Source organism: Triturus cristatus, chromosome 1_1 (genome assembly GCF_964204655.1).
Source record: "Triturus cristatus chromosome 1_1, aTriCri1.1, whole genome shotgun sequence".
Classification (NCBI taxonomy): Eukaryota; Metazoa; Chordata; class Amphibia; order Caudata; family Salamandridae; genus Triturus; species Triturus cristatus.
This window is the reverse complement of record NC_140579.1, coordinates 893,179,683-893,202,084: the sequence shown is the minus strand read 5'-3', so window position 1 is coordinate 893,202,084 and position 22,402 is coordinate 893,179,683.

Here is a 22,402-nt window from a genome sequence, read left to right as displayed (position 1 = left end):
GGTCTTCGTGGACTAAGTGGCTGAGGACCCCGGTGATGCTGGCCCCTGTGTCACGGAGGGCTTCTACTTGGTGGCCATTGATCGTTACGAGCTGCCCATATTTCTTTGTGTTAGAGGGCAGGAGGCTCCCAGGGACCATCTCTCTATCTCCTAAGGATACTAGGGTCATAGCGGCGGGTTCCCACTCCTCGGCCTCCTCAACCTCCTCCCCCAGGGCTAAATTGGCTATCTGTCTAGCGGGGTTGCTGCCTGGGTGGTGCGTGGGGCCATGGGGCATTCAGGGTCGTTGGCGTAATGCCCGGGCTTCTAGCAACGGAAACAAGTGATGGTTACCCGGTGCCCCCGTCTCAGGGGGGGGCCGGATGCAGCTGGTGGGGGTGCCGGGAAAGGTGGAGATTGGGACTTCGGGGGCCTAGCATGGGACTCTCTCTGCCCTCCCTGGTTTCCACCCCCTCTCTGGCGGGGTGGTCCCTGACTGGTTCGGGGGTACTCTCCTACAGGGCCCCGGGAGACCCGGGTGTTGGTCCAGCGATCCGCCTCGACAGCCAGCTTCCTCGGGTCCGTGAGCTTGCTGTCGAGCAGATGCTGGCGTAGTTCCACAAAGCAGTTGGCAGCCAGGTGCTCCCACAACATAAGGTCGGTTAGTTCTTCCAGGGTGGTTACCTTGCTGCCCTTGATCCACCCATCGAAGGCGCGGCTGAAGAAATTCACATATTCCACCCAGGTGGTATCCGGGATCTTCCTGCAGTCCCGGAACCGCTGGCGGTACATCTCCGGGGTGAGGCCGTACCTAGTGAGGAGGGCCGCTTTCATGTGTTCATAGGAGGTCTGCATGGAGGTGGGTAGGTCGAGCAGGGTGTCTCTCCCTTCGCTCAGGAATCGTCCCCATAACCCAGCCCCCCAATCCTTCTGTGGGACCCGATGGGAGGTCATGGCGACCTCGTAGGCCCGGAACCACTGCTGAATGTCATCATTTTTGTAATATTCTTTGACCACATCCTTGGGGATGTGGACCTTCTGCTCCGTCGGGGCGGCCGCCTCCCGGTTCCCCGGGGGCCGCGCTTCTTCGCTTCTAGCGTTCAGTTCTATTTCCTTCAAGCTGCGTTCATGTTCCAGTTGAAGTCTCCTTCCCTCGTGTTCTCGTTGGAGTTTCTTCTCTTCTAGTTCTCCTTGTACTCGCAACTGTTCTACTGCTAGCTTTTTCTCGGCTAATTTCAACTCGCCCTCAATTTTGAGTTTGGCTAATTCGAGCTCGTGATGGCGACTTTTTTCTCTGTCTGCGAGTTCCTCCGGGGATAGGCCCCCGTCTGGTACGAAGCCTCGCTCCTTGGGAGGGTCCAGCTTCGTCATGGGGCTCCCCCGCTCCTTCTGGGCGGGAGGCTCCAGAATCCACCCAAGCTTTCAGTGCCTTTTGCATATCTTCTTTGGTGTTGAGACCAGTGGTAGCGATTCTGAGTTCCTTGCAGAATTGCTTTAGTTCTTTGTGAGTGTACTCTTCCAGCTGTTCCACCTGGAACACGGTACTGGCGTCGTCTTCTATGAGAACCGCGGCGTTTCCTTCTGCCATCTTTGTCGGTAGTGCGTCAGCCGTTCACGGTACGATCTCTAGATTATGGGCCCGAATCCCGTCGCTTGCCACCAATGTTAGAAGGCGACCTCAGAGGGGCCCGGAAGAGGCCCTGACTGCCCTGAGACCCACCCTCGAGGTATCGTAGCCGGGCACTGGTGGGAGACTCCTCAGGGGAGGAACCTCGTATCTAGGATCGTACACTCGGCACCACATGACAGAGAGACAGTACACGAGAAGTTCTTAAGAGCAAATCTTTATCAGATCGGAGTTGTGGGATCTTTATGATCAGCAAGGCAAAATATATACAAGTAGAGCGCGGGCTCACAAAGTCTTGGAGGGGGGTTAGGAGGTAGCGGGACAGTCTTCGGGGATAAGAATCAAATGCAGGAGCGTACCCGGCGCACAGCTCACAATCCTCGAGCTGGGGGATACGCTTGTCGTCGTGGGGTCCGGCGGGACCAAGAGAGTCTGTGGGAGCCGCGAGTCACTCGGCAGGCTCGAGTATAAGTTCGGAGGCCTTACGATCTTCAGGGAGCCGCGAGTCACTCAGCAGGGCTCAAGCACAAGTTCGGAGGTCTTACGATCTTCAGGGAGCCGCGAGTCACTCAGCAGGGCTCAAGCACAAGTTCGGAGGTCTTACGATCTTCAGGGAGCCGCGAGTCACTCAGCAGGGCTCAGGCACAAGGTCGGAGGTCTTACGATCTTCAGGGGAGCCGCGAGTCACTCAGCAGGGCTCAGGTATTCCAAGGCGAATCTGCCGGACAGTCCCAGAGCACCCCTTGTTATAGGGCGACTCCTCTTTGATGTCCGGAGTCTGTGCAGGCAGGGGTCTTGTCACCTGGGGGTCGCTTGTTGGGGGTTTCCTGCCATTGTCCTTTGATCCTTTCAGGGCCGGGTCGGGAGGAGCCCCAGACACCCAGCAGGCGTGGAGCCAGCCCTCGGGGAGGCCGGCGGGTCGATCGAAACCCACCTTCCCAGGGAAGCGCAGAGGTGTGATGGAAACTGCTCCTCCCTTTCTCATCCCAAGGGAAGCGCGATGTCCTCCAGCCGGAGTGGCGCTCTAGGCCAGGGTCGCGCTGGGGCCGGGCGGCCATCTTGGTGCATGAAGTGGACACGCTGGCCCGGGGTGGCTGAAGGAGGAAGGCCACGGACGGGGGAAGTCCGGGTCGGATGTGTGTGTTCTGGTGGGAAGGATCGGCTAGGCCGTGGGCTCGGGGCTGGTGTGAGGTGCAGGGGTCAGGTCTGACTATGTTACGAGGGCCGGGTCTAACAATTGCTCACCCTGCACACTCACATACTGCTCACACTGCACACTCACACTTCTGGCCCGGGCTCCACACAATGATCACCCTGAACACTCACACATGGCTGGCCCTGGACACCCACACACTGCTCACCCTGCACAGCCAAACACTGCTCACCCTGCACTCTCAAGCACTGCTGTCTCTGGACACCCACGCACTGCTCACCCTGCTCACTCACACACCTCTCACCCTGCACACTCACACACTGCTGACCCTGGACACCCACACACTGCTCACCCTGCACACTCACACACTGCTCACCTTGCACATCCACACTCTGCTCACCCTGCACACCCACACACTGCTCACCCTGCACATCCACACACTGTTCACACTGCACACCCACACACTGCTCACCCTGCATACTCACACACTGCTCACCCTGCACACTGTGCACCCTGCATACTCACACACTACTGCCCCTGGACACCCACACACTGCTCACCCTACACCCCCACACATTGCTCACCCAGCACACTCACACATTGCTCACCCTGCACAGCCACACTCTGCTCACCCTGCACACCAGCACTCTGCTCACCCTGCACACCCACACACTGCTCATCCTGCACACCCACACACTGGTCACAAGGCATAATCACTCACTGCTCACCTTGCAGACTCACACATTGCTCACCCTGCACACTCACACACTGCACACCCACACTCTACTCACGCAGCACACCCACACAATACTCACCCTACACACTCACTGACTGCTCACCCTGCACAACCAAACACTGCTCACCCTGCACACCCACACACTGCTCACCCGGTACACCCACATACTGCTCAACCTGCACACTCACAAACTGCTCACCCTGCACACTCACACACTGCTCACCCTGCACACTCACAATGCTTGCCCTGGACACCCACACACTGCTCACCCTGCATACTCACACACTACTCACCCTGCACACCAACACACTGCCCACCCTGCATACTCACACAAGGCTCACCCTGTATGCTCAAACACTGCTCACTCTGCATACTCACACACTGCTGGCCCTGGTCACTGTTAGACCCGGCCTTGTGGCATGGCCATCCCTGTCCCTGCACCACATAACCTGACCCATGCACCTCCTGCAGCCCCCGAGCACACGGCCTAGACGATCCTTCCCACCAGACCACACACACACCCGACCCGGACTTCCCCCGTCCGTGGCCTTCCTCCTTTCGGCCACACCGGGCCCGCGTGCCCACTTCATGCACCATGATGGCCGCCCGGCCCCAGCGCGACCCTGGCCTAGAGGCGCCACTCCGGCTGGAGGACATCGCGCTCCCATTGGGATGAGAGAGGGAGGAGCAGTTTCCATCGCACCTCTGAGCTCCCCTGGAAAGGTGGGTTTCGATCGGCCCTCCGGCCTCCCCGAGGGCTGGCTCCACGCCTGCTGGGTGTCTGGGTCTCCTCCCGACCCGGCCCTGAAAGGATCAAAAGACAATGGCAGGAAACCCCGACAAGCGACCCCCAGGTGACAAGACCCCTGCCTGCACAGACTCCAGACATCAAAGAGGAGTCGACCTATAACAAGGGGTGCTCTGGGACTATCCGGGAGATTCGCATTTGGAAACACCTGAGCCCTGCTGAGTGACTCGCGGCTCCCTGAAGATCGTAAGACCTCCGAACTTGTGCTTGAGCCCTGCTGAGTGACTCGCGGCTCCCTGAAGATCGTAAGACCTCCGAACTTGTGCTTGAGCCCTGCTGAGTGACTCGCGGCTCCCTGAAGATCGTAAGACCTCCGAACTTGTGCTTGAGCCCTGCTGAGTGACTCGTGGCTCCCATAGACTCTCCTGGTCCCGCCGGACCCCGACGACGACAAGCGTATCCCCCTGCTCGAGGATTGTGAGCTGTGCGCCGGGTACGCCCCTGCATTTGATCCATATCCCCAAAGACTGTCCCGCTACCTCCTACCCCTCCGAGACTCTGTGAGCCCGTGCTCGACTTGTATATATTTGCCTTGCTGATCATAAGGATCCTACGACTATGATCTGATAAAGATTTGTTCTTAAGAACTCACGGTGTGGTGTCTCTTTGTCGTGTGGTGCCGAGTGTACGATCCTAGATACGAGATTCCTCCCCTGAGGAGTCTCCCGCCAGTGCCCGGCTACGATACCTCGAGGGTTGGTCTCAGAATAGTCAGGGCCCCCCTCCGGGCTCCTCTGAGGTCGCCTTCTAACATTGGTGGCAAGCGACGGGATTCGGGCCCATAATCTAGAGATCGTACCGTGAACGGCTGACGCACTACCGACAAAGATGGCAGAAGGAAACACCATGATTCTCACAGAAAACGACACCAGTACCGTGTTCCAGGCGGAACAACTGGAAGAGTACACACACAGAGAACTGAAGCAATTCTGCAAAGAACTAAAAATCGCTACCACTGGTCTCAACACCAAAGAAGATATGCAGAAGGCACTGAAAGCTTGGGTGGATTCTGGAGCCCCCCGCCCAGAAGGAGCGGTGGAGCCCCACGACGACGTTGGACCCTCCCAAGGAGAACGCGGCAGCAACCAGGTGCGAAGCTTCGTACCAGACGGGGGCCTATCCCCGGAGGAACTCGCAGACAGAGAAAGAAGTCGCCATCACAAACTCGAATTGGTCAAACTTAAAATCGAGGGCGAGTTGAAATTAGCCGAGAAAAACCTAGCAGTGGAACAGATGCGAGTACAAGGAGAACTAGAAGAGAAGAAACTCCAACGGGAACACGAAGGAAGGAAACTTCAACTGGAGCACGAACGCAGCTTGAAGGAAATCGAGCTAAAAGCAAAAAGCGAAGAAGCGCGGCCCCCGGGAAACCGAGAGGCGGCCTCCCCGGCGGAGCAGAAGGTCCACATCCCCAAGGATGTGGTCAAAGAATATTACAAAAACAATGACATTCAACAGTGGTTCAGGGCCTACGAGGTCGCCATAACCTCCCATCGGGTCCCGCAGAAGGATTGGGGGGCCGGGTTGTGGGGACGATTCCTGAGCGAGGGGAGAGACACCCTGCTCGACCTACCAACCTCCATGCAGACCTCCTACGACCACATGAAAGAGACCCTCCTCACAAGGTACGGCCTCACCCCGGAGATGTACCGCCAGAGGTTCCGGGACTGCAGGAAGATCCCGGGCACCACCTGGGTGGAGTATGTAAACTTCTTCAGCCGTGCATTCGATGGGTGGATCAAGGGCAGCAAGGTAACCACCCTAGAAGAACTAACCGACCTTATGTTGTGGGAACACCTGGCTGCGAGCTGCTTTGTGGAACTTCGCCAGCCTCTGCTCGACAGCAAGCTCACGGATCCGAGAAAGCTGGCTGTCGAGGCGGATCGCTGGACCAACACCCGGGTCTCCCGGGGCCCTGTAGGAGAGTACCCCCGAGCCAGTCAGGGACCACCCCACCAGAGAGGGGGGGGGAACCAGGGAGGACAGAGAGAGTCCCAGTCCAGTCCCCCGAAAACCCAACCTCCGCCTTTCCCGGCACCCACACCAGCTGTATCCGGCCCCCCCTGAGACGGGGGCACCGGGTGACCAACACTTGTTTCCGTTGTCAGAAGCCCGGGCATTACGCCAACGACCCTGAATGCCCCATGGCCCCACACATCACCCAGGCAGCACCCCCCGCTAGACAGATAGCCAATGTAGCACTGGGGGAGGAGGTTGAGGAGACCGTAGAGTGGGAACCCACAGCCATGGCCCTAGTATCCTTAGGAGATAGAGAAATGGTCCCTGGAAGCCTCCTGCCCTCCAACACGAAGAAATATGGGCAGCTCGTAACGATCAATGGCCACCAAGTAGAAGCCCTTCGTGACACCGGGGCCAGCATCACCGGTGTCCTCAGTCATTTGGTCAACGAAGACCAGGTCCTCCCCAACGTCTTTTGCCCGGTCATTTCCGCTGACAATACGGAAAGTCTGTGTAAGGTAGCCCTGGTGCCTTTTGAATGGGGAGGGGTGGTCGGTAAACTGAAAGTCGCAGTAAGAACCTCCCAGCCAGTCGACTGTCTCCTGGGGAACGACCTGGAAAGTTCCCCCTGGAAACAAGTCGAGGGCAAGGCCCACCTAGGGATGATGGGTCTCCCTGAGTGGGTGTGCGCCACCACCCGATCCATGGCAGCCCGACTGACACACCCCTTGGGGAAGTCGACGACGCCCCGACCACTGAAGACAGGATGGTCTCCGCCGAGGGTCCCCACATCCCCCCACAAGGAGGGTCGGTCGCCAGTGACGAACCCCCACCTTCCGACTCCGCACAGGTCACCGAGTTAGGCGATCTGCCCGAATTGGCCCAGTGGCGCCACGAGGAGGGCCCCTCCCGAGAGGAGTTCTGCCGAGAGCAGGCTACCTGTCCTTCCCTGGTCGGGCCCCGGCAACAGGCAGAGGCCCAGGCCGCGGGCGACCAAACTGGAACACACCGGGTGTATTGGGAGAATGACCTTTTGTACAGCGAGCAGAAGTCGGTGGAGCTAGGATCCGCCCGGGTGCTGGTGGTACCCCTACGCTTCCGAGACCTCCTCCTGGGCTTGGCCCACGACGTTCCCCTCGCAGGCCACTTGGGCCAGGGCAAAACCTACAGTCACCTCGTGACTCACTTCTACTGGCCCAGAATGAAAGCAGATGTAGAAGCCCACTGCAAGTCCTGTCCCACGTGCCAGGCCAGTGGGAAGAGCGGAGGAAAGCGCAAAGCTCCCCTCCAACCCTTCCCTGTCGTCAGTACCCCTTTTGAACGGGTCGGGATCGACATCGTGGGGCCTCTGGACCCCCCAACTTCCCAAGGGCACCGCTTTATCCTCGTCCTGGTGGATCATGCCACCCGATACCCTGAAGCCATACCCCTGCGCACCGTCACAGCCCCCGTGGTGGGCCGGGCGTTGATGGGAATCTTTTCCCGTATGGGTTTTCCCCGCGAGGTCGTGAGCGATTGCGGTACGAACTTCATCTCCAGATACATGACGTCCTTGTGGCAACAATGCGGAGTGTCCTATAAATTCACCACCCCGTACCACCCCCAAGGAAACGGCCTGGTAGAGCGGTTTAACAGGACTCTGAAAGGGATGATCGCGGGCCTGGAAGAGCCCCTCCGGCGTAAGTGGGACGTCCTGCTCCCCTGCCTCCTGTTCGCCTACCGAGAAGTTCCCCAGAAATCCTTGGGGTTCAGCCCCTTTGAGTTACTCTACGGGCACCCCGTCCGGGGGCCCCTCAGCCTGGTCAAGGAAGGGTGGGAGGCGGCGCACCGAGGCCACCCCCGAGATGTGTTCCGATACGTCCTGACCCTCCGAAACCAGACTAGGAAGTTCCGAGAGATGGCCGAGGCCAACCTGGAGGCGAGCCAGGAAGAGATGAAGCGCTGGTACGACCAGAATGCCACTCTGGTCGAGTTCCAGCCGGGCCAGCAGGTATGGGTCATGGCCCCCGTGAAACCCTGCGCCCTCCAGGATAAATGGACCGGGCCCTTCAAAGTGATTGAGCGGATGAGCCAGGTCACGTACTTGGTGGACGTCCAGTCACCACGGGACCCCCTCCGGGTCCTCCACGTGAACCGCCTCAAGCCCCACTTTATGCGGACGGAGCTGAGCCTCCTGCTGGCCACTGATGCCGGGGCCGAGGAGGAGTCGGATCCCCTCCCTGATCTCCTGTGCACCAAAGAGAAGGACGGCTCCGTAGAGGGAGTGAACCTCTCCCCATCCCTCACTTCCCAGCAACGTGAGGATTGCCGCCAGCTCCTAGGGCAGTTTTCCGACCTCTTCTCCCTGGTCCCCCAAGTCACCGACTGGTGTGTCCGTGACGTGGATACCGGAGACAGCCCGCCGGTGAAACACCGAGCCTACCGAGTCCCTGATCAGGTCCGGTCCTGCATTCAAACCGAGGTCTCGAAGATGTTGACCTTAGGAGTGATCGAACCCTCAGACAGTCCCTGGGCCAGCTCCGTGGTCCTGGTCCCGAAAGCAGCTGCCCCCGGTGTCGCCCCAGAACTCCGCTTCTGCGTGGACTACCGGGGACTCAATGAAGTCACCCGAGCCGATGCCCACCCCATTACCCGAGCCGACGAGCTCATTGACCGACTCGGGGCTGCTCGGTTCCTCAGCACCTTCGACCTCACCTGCGGCTACTGGCAAATTGCGCTCACAGAAGGAGCCAAGGAGCGGTCCGCCTTCTCCACCCCGTATGGGCACTATCACTTTCGCGTGATGCCCTTCGGGATGAAAAATGCCCCGGCCACCTTCCAGCGACTGGTAAATAGAGTCCTGGCCGGGCTGGAAAAATTCAGCGCTGCCTATCTAGACGATATCGCAGTTTTCAGTTCCGAATGGAGTGAGCACCTCCAGCACCTCTGGAGGGTGCTAACCGCCCTGCGCCAGGCAGGCCTCACCGTGAAAGCCAGCAAGTGCCAGATTGGGCAAGGTTCGTTAACCTACCTGGGGCACCAGGTCGGAAGCGGCCAGGTCGCCCCTCTACAGCCCAAAGTCGATGCCATCCTAGCCTGGGAACCCCCCACTACCCAAACGGAGGTCCGAGCCTTTCTGGGCCTCACGGGCTACTACCGAAGATTCATCCGGGGGTACGGCAGCCTAGTCGGTCCCCTCATGGGACTCACGTCCAAGAAACAGCCCAAGAAAGTGCAGTGGACCCCTGCCTGCCAAGAGGCGTTCGATGCCCTAAAAATGGCCATGTGCACAGCCCCCGTCCTTCAGGCTCCCGACTACTCCAAGGAGTTTGTGGTACAAACGGACGCCTCCGAGCATGGAATTGGGGCCGTCCTGTCCCAGGTGAATGACCAAGGCCTAGACCAGCCCGTAGCCTTCCTCAGCCGAAGGCTGTTGCCTAGAGAACAGAGATGGAGCACCATCGAACGCGAGGCGTTCGCCGTAGTCTGGGCCCTCAAGAAGTTACGCCCTTATCTGTTCGGCACCCATTTCAAGGTCCAAACCGACCATCGCCCCTTGCGATGGCTCATGCAGATGCGAGGAGAAAACCCCAAGCTACTGCGGTGGTCAATCTCCCTCCAGCGGATGGATTTCACCGTGGAACATCGCCCTGGTACTGACCACGCCAACGCCGATGGCCTCTCCCGGTTCTTCCGCCTCAGCGAAGAGAACCCCCAAGAGGATGGGTAGTTCTCTCCGGCTTTCAGCTGGGGGGATGCGTGTTAGACCCGGCCTCGTAGCATAGTCATCCCTGTCCCCGCACCACATAACCTGACCCATGCACCTCACGCAGCCCCCGAGCCAACGGCCTAGCCGATCCTTCCCACCAGAACACACACACACCGACCCGGACTTCCCCGTCCGTGGCCTTCCTCCTTTGGGCCACACCGGGCCCGCGTGCCCACGTCATGCACCATGATGGCCGCCCCGGCCCAAGCGCGACCCTGGCCTAGAGGCGCCACTCCGGCTGGGGGACATTGCGCTCCCATTGGGATGAGAGAGGGAGGAGCAGTTTCCATCGCACCTCTGAGCTCCCCTGGGAAGGTGGGTTTCGATCGGCCCTCCGGCCTCCCCGAGGGCTGGCTCCACGCCTGCTCGGTGTCTGGGACTCCTCCCGACCCGGCCCTGAAAGGATCAAAAGACAATGGCAGGAAACCCCGACAAGCGACCCCCAGGTGACAAGACCCCTGCCTGCACAGACTCCAGACATCAAAGAGGAATCGACCTATAACAAGGGGTGCTCTGGGACTATCCGGGAGATTCGCCTTTGGAAACACCTGAGCCCTGCTGAGTGACTCGCGGCTCCCTGAAGATCGTAAGACCTCCGAACTTGTGCTTGAGCCCTGCTGAGTGACTCGCGGCTCCCTGAAGATCGTAAGACCTCCGAACTTGTGCTTGAGCCCTGCTGAGTGACTCGCGGCTCCCTGAAGATCGTAAGACCTCCAAACCTGTGCTTGAGCCCTGCTGAGTGACTCGCGGCTCCCCGAAAAGATCGCAAGACCTCCGACTTGTGCTTGAGCCCTGCTGAGTGACTCGCGGCTCCCTTGGTCCCGCCGGACCCCGACGACAACAAGCGTATCCCCCAGCTCGAGGATTGTGAGCTGTGCGCCGGGTACGCCCCTGCATTTGATCCATATCCCCAAAGACTGTCCCGCTACCTCCTACCCCCTCCAAGACTCTATGAGCCTGCGCTCCACTTGTATATATTTGCCTTGCTGATCATAAAGATCCTACAACTCCGATCTGATAAAGATTTGTTCTTAAGAACTCCCGGTGTGGTGTCTCTTTGTCGTGTGGTGCTGAGTGTACGATCCTAGATACGAGATTCCTCACCTGAGGAGTCTCCCGCCAGCGCCCGGCTACGATACCTCGAGGGTTGGTCTCAGGATAGTCAGGGCCCCCTCCGGGCTCCACTGAGGTCGCCTTCTAACAGTGTGCAGGGTGAGTAGTGTGTGAGTACGCAGGGTGAGCAGTGTGTGGGTGTCCAGGGCAAGCAGGGTGAGTGTGCAGGGTGAGCAGTGTGTGAGTGTGCAGGGTGAGCAGTGTGTGAGTTTGCAGGTTGAGCGGTATGTGGGTGTACAGGGTGAGCAGTGTGTGGGTGTGCAGGGTGAGCAGTGTTTGGTTGTGCAGGGTGAGCAGTCAGTGTGTGTGCAGGGTAAACAGTGTGTGGGTGTGCAGGGTGAGCATTGTGTGGGTGTGCTGCGTGAGCAGAGTGTGGGTGTGCAGGGTGTGAGTGTGCAGGGTGAGCAGTGAGTGAGTGTGCCTCGTGACCAGTGTGTGGGTGTGCAGGATGAGCAGTGTGTGGGTGTGCAGGGTGAGTAGAGTGTTGGTGTGCAGGGTGAGCAGTGTGTGGGTGAGCAGGGTGAACAATGTGTGAGTGTGCGGGGTGAGCAGTATGTGGGTGTCCAGGGTCAGTAGTGTGTGAGTATGCAGGGTACGCAGTGTGCAGGGTGAGCTGTGTGTGAGTATGCAGGGTGAGCAGAGTGTGGGTGTGCAGGGTGAGCAGAGTGTGGATGTGCAGGGTGAGCAGTGTGTGGTTGTGCAGGGTGAGCTGTGTGTGAGTGTGCAGGGTGAGCAGTGTGTGAGTGAGCAGGGTGAGCAGTGTTTGGGTGTCCAGGGACAGCAGTGTGTTATAGAGTGAACAGTGCTTGAGAGTGCAGGGTGAGCAGTGTGTGGTTGTGCAGGGTGAGCAGTGTGTGGGTGTCCAGGGCCAGCCATGTGTGAGTGTGCAGGGTGATCAGTGTGTCCATATGCAGGTCAGCAGTGTGTGAGTGTTCAGGTTGAGCAGTGTGTGAGTGTGCAGGACGAGCAGTGCGTGAGTGTGCAGGGTGAGCAGTTGCTGAGTGTGCAGGGTGAGCAGTGTGTGGGTGTCCAGGGCCAGCAGTGTGTGAGCATGCAGGGTGAGCAGTGTGTGAGTATGCAGAGTGAGCAGATTGTGGGTGTGCAGGGTGAGTAGTGTGTGAGTATGCAGTGTGAGCAGTGTGTGGGTGTCCAGGGCTAGCAGTGTGAGTGAGCAGGGTGAGCAGTGTGTGAGTATGCAGTGTGAGCAATGTGTGGGTGTGCAGGGTGAGCAGTCTGTGGGTGAGCAGAGTGTGGGTGAGCAGGGTGAGCAGAGTGTGGGTGTCCAGGGCCAGAGTGTGAGAGTGCAGGGTGAGCAGTCTGGGGGTGTGCAGGGTGAGCAGTGCGTGGTTGTGCAAGGTGAGCTGTGTGTGGGTGTACAGGGCCAGCAGTGTGTGAGCATGCAGGGTGAGCAGTGTATGAGTATGCAGGGTGAGCAGATTGTGGGTGTACAGGGTGAGTAGTGTGTGAGTATGCAGGGTGAGCGGTGTGTGAGTGTGTGAGTGTGCAGGGTGAGCAATGTGTGGGTATGCGGGGTGAGCAGTCTGTGGGTGTGCAGGGTGAGCAGAGTGTGGGTGAGCAGTGTGTGGGTGTTGGACTTGGCCCTTCTGGCAAGTTCACCCCTAGAACTTTTTGCATTATCCTAGCCTTTTTCCTGTGTTTTACTAGTGGTTTTAGGCCTTTAGGCGCTTTCACACTGTGTCCCAGTGTATGTTTTAGTGAGAGTGACCTGCCCTCCCATAGGAATGCATGGGGGATCTTAGTGACCGTGTTAAGTCCTGATGTGAGAGGAGTGCAGGGTCGAGTTTGGTGTGTGCGAACTCGTGAGAGTGAATGCTGCGCAATGTGAGACCAGCCTCGTGGCGTGGGCCCTCCCAACCAGCAAGCTACCCTGCAACCGCACCGATCCTCGATGTCACAGACTTCCAGCCCCCATGGCCCAACATCCCGAGGGCCGGCCAGATCCCCAACACGCATGCCCGGCCGAGGGAGAGCAAAACCCCCCAAACCAGACCGAGAGGCGCCGACCCTGTCACACCTCTGGTCTCTTCCCCGAGGGAGGTTTCGATCGACCACCAGGCCCCTGGTGAGCGTGCGCCTCACCTGCTGGGTGTCTGGAGTCCCTCCCGGACCCACCGAACAGATCAAAGCGCCGAGCGACAGGAAATCCCGACACACCGCCCCCAGGCACCAGACCCCTCTCCGCGAGGACTCCGGACTTCAAAGAGGAGGGGGAGTATAACAAGGGGTTCTGAAGGGACGGGAGCTAGAGAAGACCTGGACTGACATGAGCCTGCGGACCTGGTCGCAGCTCGACCGCTCCCCGAACCGAAGAACTCTGAACCCTCTGAGCCCTGCTGACGCTGTCGCGGCTCCCCGAACTCTGAACCATCTGAGCCCTGCTGACGCTGTCGCGGCTCCCCGAACTCTGAACCATCTGAGCCCTGCTGACGCTGTCGCGGCTCCCCGAACTCTGAACCATCTGAGCCCTGCTGACGCCGTCGTGGCTCCCCGAACTACGAACCTCCGGTGCCTGCTGAGTGACTCGCGGCCCGCTCCTCCCAGAGAATCGGCAGAGATTGCTGAGAGAAGCAACATCCCCTCAGCTCGAGGATTGAGAGCTGGGCGCTGGATCCTCCGCAGAGACACTGATTCAAAGACTGTCGCGCTACCCCTTACCCCTCATCCCGAGATCGCTGCCGCTTGTGGCACTAATTCTGCACCCGCCTTCCGGATCATAAAGATCCCTGACACTAACGATAAAGTCTATTGTCTTGCAAAGAATTACTGTGTGGTGTCCCTCTATCCGAAGAGAGTACGCGCAGCGTGTGCGATCCTAGGTGCGAGACCCTTCCAGGAAGGGCCTCCCCGCTCTTGCTCGGCCTAACTCTGGGAAAGGTGGGCCTCCGGGTGGTCAGGAACGTATTCCACAGCCTCCCCGGGGAACGCCTTCCAACATTTGGTGGCAGGCGACGGGATCCGAGCCAACACCTAGAGATCTTGCAGTAGACGGCTAACGCACTACCAAGAAGAAATGGAAGGAGAAACCTCCCTAGGTGCCGCAGGCACCAACCCGAGCACGACATTCCGAGAGGACCAGTTGGAATCTTAGACGCACCGAGAACTGAAACAATTTTGCAAAGACCTTGGAATCGCTACCACCGGACTAAGCTCGAAAGAGGACTTCCAGGGAGCATTAAAAACCTGGGTCGAGGCGGGAACTCCCCGGACACAAACAGAAGGAGAGCCCCCTAACGAACCACGAAGCACCCCGGGGAGGAACGGCGCACCCGAGGGGGGCCTATCCCCAGAGGAACTAGCGGACCGAGAAAGAGGTCGCAACCATGAACTAGAGCTAGCAAAATTAAAAATCGAAGGAGAGCTAAAACTGGCCGAAAAGAAGCTGGCGGTAGAACAGTTACGCCTACAAGGAGAACTCGAGGAAAAGAAACGACAAAGAGAACACGAAGAAAGAAAACTCCAACTGGAGCACGAACGTGGCCTGAAAGAGATCGAGCTCAAGGCTAAGAATGCGGAGGCCAGACCGTCGGAAACCCAACCCCTCTCCTCCACCGTGGAACCAAAGGTCCACATCCCCAAAGATGTGGTGAAGGAATACTATAAGAACGACGACATCCAGCAATGGTTCAAAGCCTACGAAGTCGCCATGACCTCCCACCGAGTCCCGCAGAAAGACTGGGGGGCTGGGCTGTGGGGCCGGTTCCTGAGCGAGGGGAGAGATACCCTGCTGGACCTGCCCTCCACGGTGATGAACTCCTACAGTCACATGAAAGAGGCCCTAGTAGCCAGATATGGGCTCACCCCTGAAATGTACCGGCAACGGTTTAGGGACTGCAAGAAGATACCCGGTACCACCTGGGTGGAGTACGTGAACTTTTACAGCCGGGCCTTGGACGGGTGGATCAAGGGCAGCAAGGTCTCCACCTTTGAGGAGCTGTTCGACCTAATCGCATGGGAACACTTGTCCGCTAATTGCTTTGTAGAGCTGCGCCAGCACCTCCTGAACAGCAAACTCACAGACCCTCGAAAACTGGCCGTCGAGGCTGACCGGTGGGTAAACACCCGGGCCTCCCGGGGTCCCGTGGGAGACTACGGTCGCCACAGTCAGGGACCCCCCCGCCAGAGGGGCGGAGGGAATCAAGGCCGGCCAAGGGAACTCCCGGGGGGATCCCCGCTCAGCCCACCCCGAGGACAACCTCCGCCCTTTCCAGCTCCACCTCCGGCCAGCACCGGGCCACCGGGGAGGCCGGGGCCCCGAGTGAGGATCACCTGCTTCCGCTGCCAACAGACCGGACACTACGCCAGCGACCCTCAATGTCCCATGTACCAGCGAACCGCCACAACCACCCCGCCGGCTCGACAAATGGCCTCCGTAGCCCTGGGGGAAGAGATGGAAGACTCCGAAGAATGGGAACCAGCCGCCATGGCCTTGGTCTCCCTAGGGGACCGGGAGATGGTCCCCGGAACGTCCCTACCCGCCAACACCAAGAAGTACTGACAGCAGGTGACGGTCAACGGTCACCGCGTCGAGGGCCTCCGGGACACGGGGGCGAGTGTCACGGCGTTTCATTGTCACCTGGTCTCCGAAGATCAGATCCTGCCCGGCGCCTTTTGTCCCGTCATATCATCAGACAATTCCGAGAGCCTCTGCCGGATGGCCCTAGTTCCCTTCCAATGGGGGGGAGTCACTGGCAAGTTAAAAGTGGCGGTCCAAACCTCCCAGCCCGTGGACTGCCTCCTGGGCAACGACCTTGAGAATTCCCCGTGGGGACAAGTGGAACGAAGAGCCCATCTCGAGATGATGGGCCTACCCGAATGGGTATGCGCCACCACGCGCTCGATGACTCTCAGAGTGCCTTCCTCTGAGGGGGGGAGGCCATGCCGCGGAGCACCGCCACCATCCCCGAGGTCCAGGATGCGCCACCCGAGGCCAACGACCCCCTTCCGGACGAAGCGACCGTTCCCGACGAGGGGTCCGTGCCTTCCGACCCCGAACCCCTGACCGAGCTCGGAGACCTGCCGGAAATGGCCCAGTGGCACTGCGAAGGAGGCCCCTCCCGAGAAGAATTCTGCCAAGAACAATCCACCTGCCCTTCCCTCATTGGACCCCGACAACAGGCCGAGGCCCAAGCAGCAGGCGACCGGACCGGCACCCACTGGGTATACTGGGAAAACGGCCTCCTGTACAGCGAACAGAAGTCGGCAGAGTTGGGATCGGCCAGAGTACTGGTGGTACCCCAGCACTTCCGAAGTCTCCTCCTGGGCCTGGCCCATGATGTACCCCTGGCCGGACACTTAGGCCAAGATAAGACCTACCAGCGACTCGTCACCCACTTCTATTGGCCCAAGATGCGGGCGAATGTGGAGGCCCACTGCAAGTCCTGCCTCACGTGCCAGGCCAGCGGAAAGAGTGGGGGGAAGCGCAAGGCTCCGCTACAACCCTTCCCCGTCGTCAGTACCCCTTTTGAGCGGGTAGGAATCGACATTGTGGGACCGCTGGACCCCAAGACCGCCCAGGGCCACCGGTTCATCCTCGTCCTGGTGAACCATGCCACCCGCTACCCCGAAGCCATCCCCCTCCGCACCGTGACGGCCCCCGTGGTAGGCCGGGCCTTGATGGGGATCTACTCCCACGTGGGGTTCCCCCGCGAAGTCGTGAGTGATCGGGGTACGAACTTTATCTCCAGATACATGAGGTCCCTCTGGCAGCAGTGCGGAGTATCGTACAAGTTCACCACCCCGTACCACCCCCAAGGGAATGGCCTAGTCGAGCGCTTTAACAGGACACTGAAAGGAATGATCATGGGCCTCGAAGAACCTCTACGCCGGAGATGGTACGTCCTCCTCCCATGCCTCCTGTTCGCCTACCGGGAGGTTCCACAAAAATCCCTGGGGTTCAGCCCATTCGAACTGCTATATGAACACCCCATCCGGGGACCCCTGAGCCTGGTCAAGGAGGGTTGGGAAAAGACTCTCCGGGGGACCCCTCCGGATGTGTTCCGATACATCTTGGCGCTCCGCAACCAGACCCGGAAATTCCGAGAACTCGCAGAGGCGAACCTCGAGGCTAGCCAGGAAGAGATGAAGCGCTGGTATGACCAGAATGCTACGCTGGTCGAGTTTCAGCCGGGCAAACAAGTCTGGGTCATGGCCCCGGTGAAACCCTGCGCCCTCCAAGATAAATGGACTGGACCCTTCAAGGTGGTCGAGCGGAAGAGCCATGTCACCTATCTCGTCGATGTGCACTCCCCGCGGAACCCCCTCCGGGTTCTCCACGTGAACCGCCTCAAACCCCACTTTGTAAGGACGGAATTGAGTTTACTCCTAGCCACCGACGATGGGGCCGAAGAAGACACCGAGCCCCTACCAGACCCCCTGGGGGCGAAAGAGACTGATGGTTCCGTGGAGGGGGTGAAACTATCAACCGCCCTCACAGCCCAACAGTCCGACGACTGCCGCCAGCTCCTAAGGCAGTTCGCGGACCTCTTCTCCCTAACCCCTGGGGTCACCGACTGGTGTGTCCACGACGTGAACACCGGCTATAGCCCGCCGGTGAGACACCGGGCCTACCGGGTCCCTGATTGGGTCCGAACCTGCATCCAGACCGAGGTAGCGAAGATGCTGGCCCTCGGGGTGATTGAACCCTCCGACAGCCCCTGGGCCAGCCCGGTAGTCCTGGTTCCGAAAGCGGCTACCCCGGGTATCGCCCCCGAGCTGAGGTTTTGCGTGGACTACCGAGGACTCAATGCGGTCACCCGAGCGGAAGCTCACCCTATCCCCCGCGCAGACGAGCTCATTGACCGCCTCGGGCCGCTCGCTACCTCAGCACCTTCGACCTAACCTGTGGATACTGGCAGATTGCCCTCACCGAGGGAGCCAAGGAGCGCTCCGCCTTCTCCACCCCGGATGGGCACTACCGCTTTAGGGTGATGCCGTTTGGAATGAAGAATGCCCCGGCCACCTTCCAGCGGCTGGTGAACAGGGTCCTGTCCGGACTAGAGGGGTTCAGTGCAGCATACCTCGACGATATAGCGGTATTCAGCTCCCAATGGACCGAGCACCTCCAGCACCTCCGACAAGTCCTGCTGGCTCTGCGCTGGGCCGGCCTCACCATCAAAGCCAGCAAATGTCAAATTGGGCACGGCTCCATAACCTATCTGGGGCACCAGATGGGAAGCGGACAGGTCGCCCCCCTCCAGCCAAAGATCGACACCATCTTGTCCTGGGAAACCCCCACGACCCAAACGGAAGTCCGGGCCTTCCTGGGCCTCACCGGTTACTACCGGAGGTTTATTAAGAACTATGGCAGCATCGCAGGCCCCCTCACAGAGCTAACCTCCAAAAGACACCCCAAGAAAGTACAATGGACTCCCCCCTGCCAGAAAGCATTTGACGCCCTAAAAGCCGCTATGTGTACGGCTCCGGTACTTAAGGCCCCCGACTACGCCCAGGAGTTTGTGGTCCAGACGGACGCCTCGGAACACGGCATTGGGGCAGTCCTCTCACAGTTCGACGACAAAGGCATAGATCAGCCCATAGCCTTCATCAGCCGAAGGTTGCTGCCCCGAGAACAGCGGTGGAGCACCATTGAAAGAGAGACCTTCGCAGTAGTCTGGGCCCTCAAAAAGCTACGGCCCTACCTGTTCGGAACACACTTCCGAGTACAAACAGATCACCGACCCTTGCGGTGGTTGATGCAGATGCGAGGGGAAAACCCCAAGCTGCTACGCTGGTCCATCTCCCTCCAGGGGATGGATTTCACTGTGGAACATCGCCCCGGGACGGACCACGCCAACGCGGACGGCCTGTCCCGATTCTTCCGCTTCAGCGAGGAGAACCCCCAAGTGGATGGGTAGTTCTCCCCGCCTTTCAGCTGGGGGGGGCACGTGTGAGACCGGCCTCGTGGCGTGGGCCCTCCCGACCAGCAAGCTACCCTGCAACCGCACCGATCCTCGATGTCACAGACTTCCGGCCCCCATGGCCCAACATCCCGAGGGCCGGCCAGATCCCCAACACGCATGCCCGGCCGAGGGAGAGCGAAACCCCCCAAACCAGACCGAGAGGCGCCGACCCTGTCACACCTCTGGTCTCTTCCCCGAGGGAGGTTTTGATCGACCACCAGGCCCCCGGTGAGCGGGCGCCTCGCCTGCTGGGTGTCTGGAGTCCCTCCCGGACCCACCGAACAGATCAAAGGGCCGAGCGACAGGAAATCCCGACACACCGCCCCCAGGCACCAGACCCCTCTCCGCGAGGACTCCGGACTTCAAAGAGGAGGGGGAGTATAACAAGGGGTGCTGAAGGGACGGGAGCTAGAGAAGACCTGGACTGACGAGAGCCTGCGGACCTGGTCGCGGCTCGATCGCTCCCCGAACCGAAGAACTCTGAACCCTCTGAGCCCTGCTGACGCTGTCGCGGCTCCCCGAACTCTGAACCATCTGAGCCCTGCTGACGCTGTCGCGGCTCCCCGAACTCTGAACCATCTGAGCCCTGCTGACGCTGTCGCGGCTCCCCGAACTCTGAACCATCTGAGCCCTGCTGACGCCGTTGCGGCTCCCCGAACTACGAACCTCCGGTGCCTGCTGATTGACTCGCGGCCCGCTCCTCCCAGAGAATCGGCAGAGATTGCCGAGAGAAGCAACATCCCCTCAGCTCGAGGATTGAGAGCTGGGCGCTGGATCCTCCGCAGAGACACTGATTCAAAGACTGTCTCGCTACCCCTTACCCCTCATCCCGAGATCGCTGCCGCTTGTGGCACTAATTCTGCACCCGCCTTCCGGATCATAAAGATCCCTGACACTAACGATAAAGTCTATTGTCTTGCAAAGAATTACTGTGTGGTGTCCCTCTATCCGAAGAGAGTACGCGCAGCGTGTGCGATCCTAGGTGCGAGACCCTTCCAGGAAGGGCCTCCCCGCTCTTGCTCGGCCTAACTCTGGGAAAGGTGGGCCTCCAGGTGGTCAGGAACGTATTCCACAGCCTCCCCGGGGAACGCCTTCCAACACGCATTGATGTGTGCGGCGTTATGGTGTCTCGTGTAGAAGTGCCACTTCTAGAAGCTGGCCTGTCTGTGTAATAAATGTGCAGTGACTGTCTGGCTTGTGATTGGCTGGTGTGTCTGGCTCCAGGATGGGTCTGCCCCGGTGGTGAATGGAGAGATCTGCATGTGATGGCAGGGAGGAGTACACCTGGGACCTGAATAGGGCTGGGCTTTCCCTACACAATGCTGGCTCCACCCCCTGTGGTGCGTCTAATGTCCCTGGCCTGTCCTGTGAATAGGGAGAGGGGCTGAGCAAAACAAAGTGCTCAGGAACCAGTTGCATCTGGTCCGCCCCTTCCCTGCACCTTTGGAGACAAAGGATTCTGTGTATAAAAGAGGGGCTGTGACCCCATGAAAATGTTCTTGTTCTTGGACTCGAATCGACCAGGGGTGTGCTGCTGCTGGGGCCCAGGGGAAGGCTTGCCTCCCTGGGCCCTGCCCAGCCCTTGGATGCCTGATGGACTTCCTGGACCTGATGCTTTCTCCCTCTGATTTTGCCAAGGCTTGATACAGCCTTCTAGCACCCTGGAAGCGCTGTATCTTTATTTTGCCCAGAAGAGGAGCGTGTATGCTCTGCAGCGCGCAGCTGCCGTCTTTGTCCCCAGAGGGAATCCCCAGCGTAGGGATTCCCCCGTAATGGCTGCTGAGCGGGAGCCCACCCCGCTGATTGATCGTGGTTGCGGTTTGTGGGTTTTAATTAGGAAGGAGCCCACCCCTCATTGCCGCATCTTTATTTTATTAATTTGAATGCGGAAACCCACCCCGCCTATGGCCGCTTATTTTGATTAGTGCGCGGGTGCCCACCCCGCGACTTTGCTTTATTTGGATAGAGGGAGCCTACCCCTCATTTCGCCCAGAGTCAGAATTGCCGCCGCTGCCCAGCCGCGGCCGCCAGGAAGTCAGGCAAGTCTGCCTGTGACGTGAGCTGTGGGGAGCCCCGGAAGAGGAATCGCCGCCGCCGAAGTGAAGCCGTGCCTGTGGCCATCCCCGGTGCCTTTGCAGCAAGTGTCTCTTCACTGGAAGCCACCAAGACAATCCTCTCCACTCTTGTTTTTATAGAATTCATGTTGTTGTTGCAATTTTGTATAGTGCAAACTTGGCCCAGGGAAGTGTGAGCGCGTTACATGAGCACCAGATTACATTACCCAAGTTTCCCCCCACCTTTTTACTTTTATTAGGCACTGGGAGATTAAGTGATTTGCTTAGAATCGCAGGATGTTGAGCCGATGGCAGGACTTAAACCTGGTTCCCTAGTCAGCAGCTGTGGCAGTTAAGCCCCATTTTCTCCTTGGTTTTGTGAAGACGTATTTGCTAATATTTGTTGCTGACATTTGCATGAGCTATCTACCCTCTGGTGATATTTGCTGTACTCTAGTGTTATGTGCAGCACATGGAAAAAAGGCAACCATCAAGACCTAGTCAAGACAGTTTGAAGTTTAAATTACTAATTGGAGCAGTTTTTAGTCCAGGGTCTCCTCTCAACCCGCTAAAAGAATCAGCTCAAGCTTTAAATAAGTGTATTTTTTGGTGAAAGTCATGGATAATCGAGAAATGTTTATTAAAAGCCACACAAATTTGATACCCGAATCAAATGCCCGTGTAGTCCTGAAATTTCGAGGTTTGCAGCTACTTTTAGTGTTTTCTCGCATAAAAGTGGTATGCTTTTGTTTAAACTTGGAGCTACTCTTCCGCCTGTCTGGATGCCACCCGAGTCTGTAGTAGCGGTGCCTACTTGAGCAGGGCTCCCATGTGCCGAGGGGAGCCCTGCCTACGCCCAGAGTTGCCTCCAGAGCCCCGTCCGAAGAGCGGAGACCGGAGAAGAAGAAGCTGCCCCCAGAGCCGGTGAGTGAGGGCTCAAGGGGGCGGGGTGGTGCCGGTCGAGGCCCGATCCCGAGCGGTCCCGCCAGCGAGCGGGCCGCTCCACCATTATTGCTAAATGCCCACTCCCCGGTGGGGGGGGGGGGTGGTCCCGAGGTCCGAGGTCCCGTGCCGCCCCTGTGGGCAATTCTCTCCAGCTGCCCCACTTTGCAGGGGTCAGCTGCAACGATGGGGGCGCATTGATTTCCCGAGCGTATGGCTCCAACGGTGACATATTTCTCAGAGCCCATTGTGGCTCCCACGATGGCCATAATTGTTTTAGACGGGCCCAGAGGGGCCCAGGCTTTCTCAAGTTTGTTCTTAGAGCCTAGATGGCTCCACCGTTTGGCGCATATTAATTTCAGGA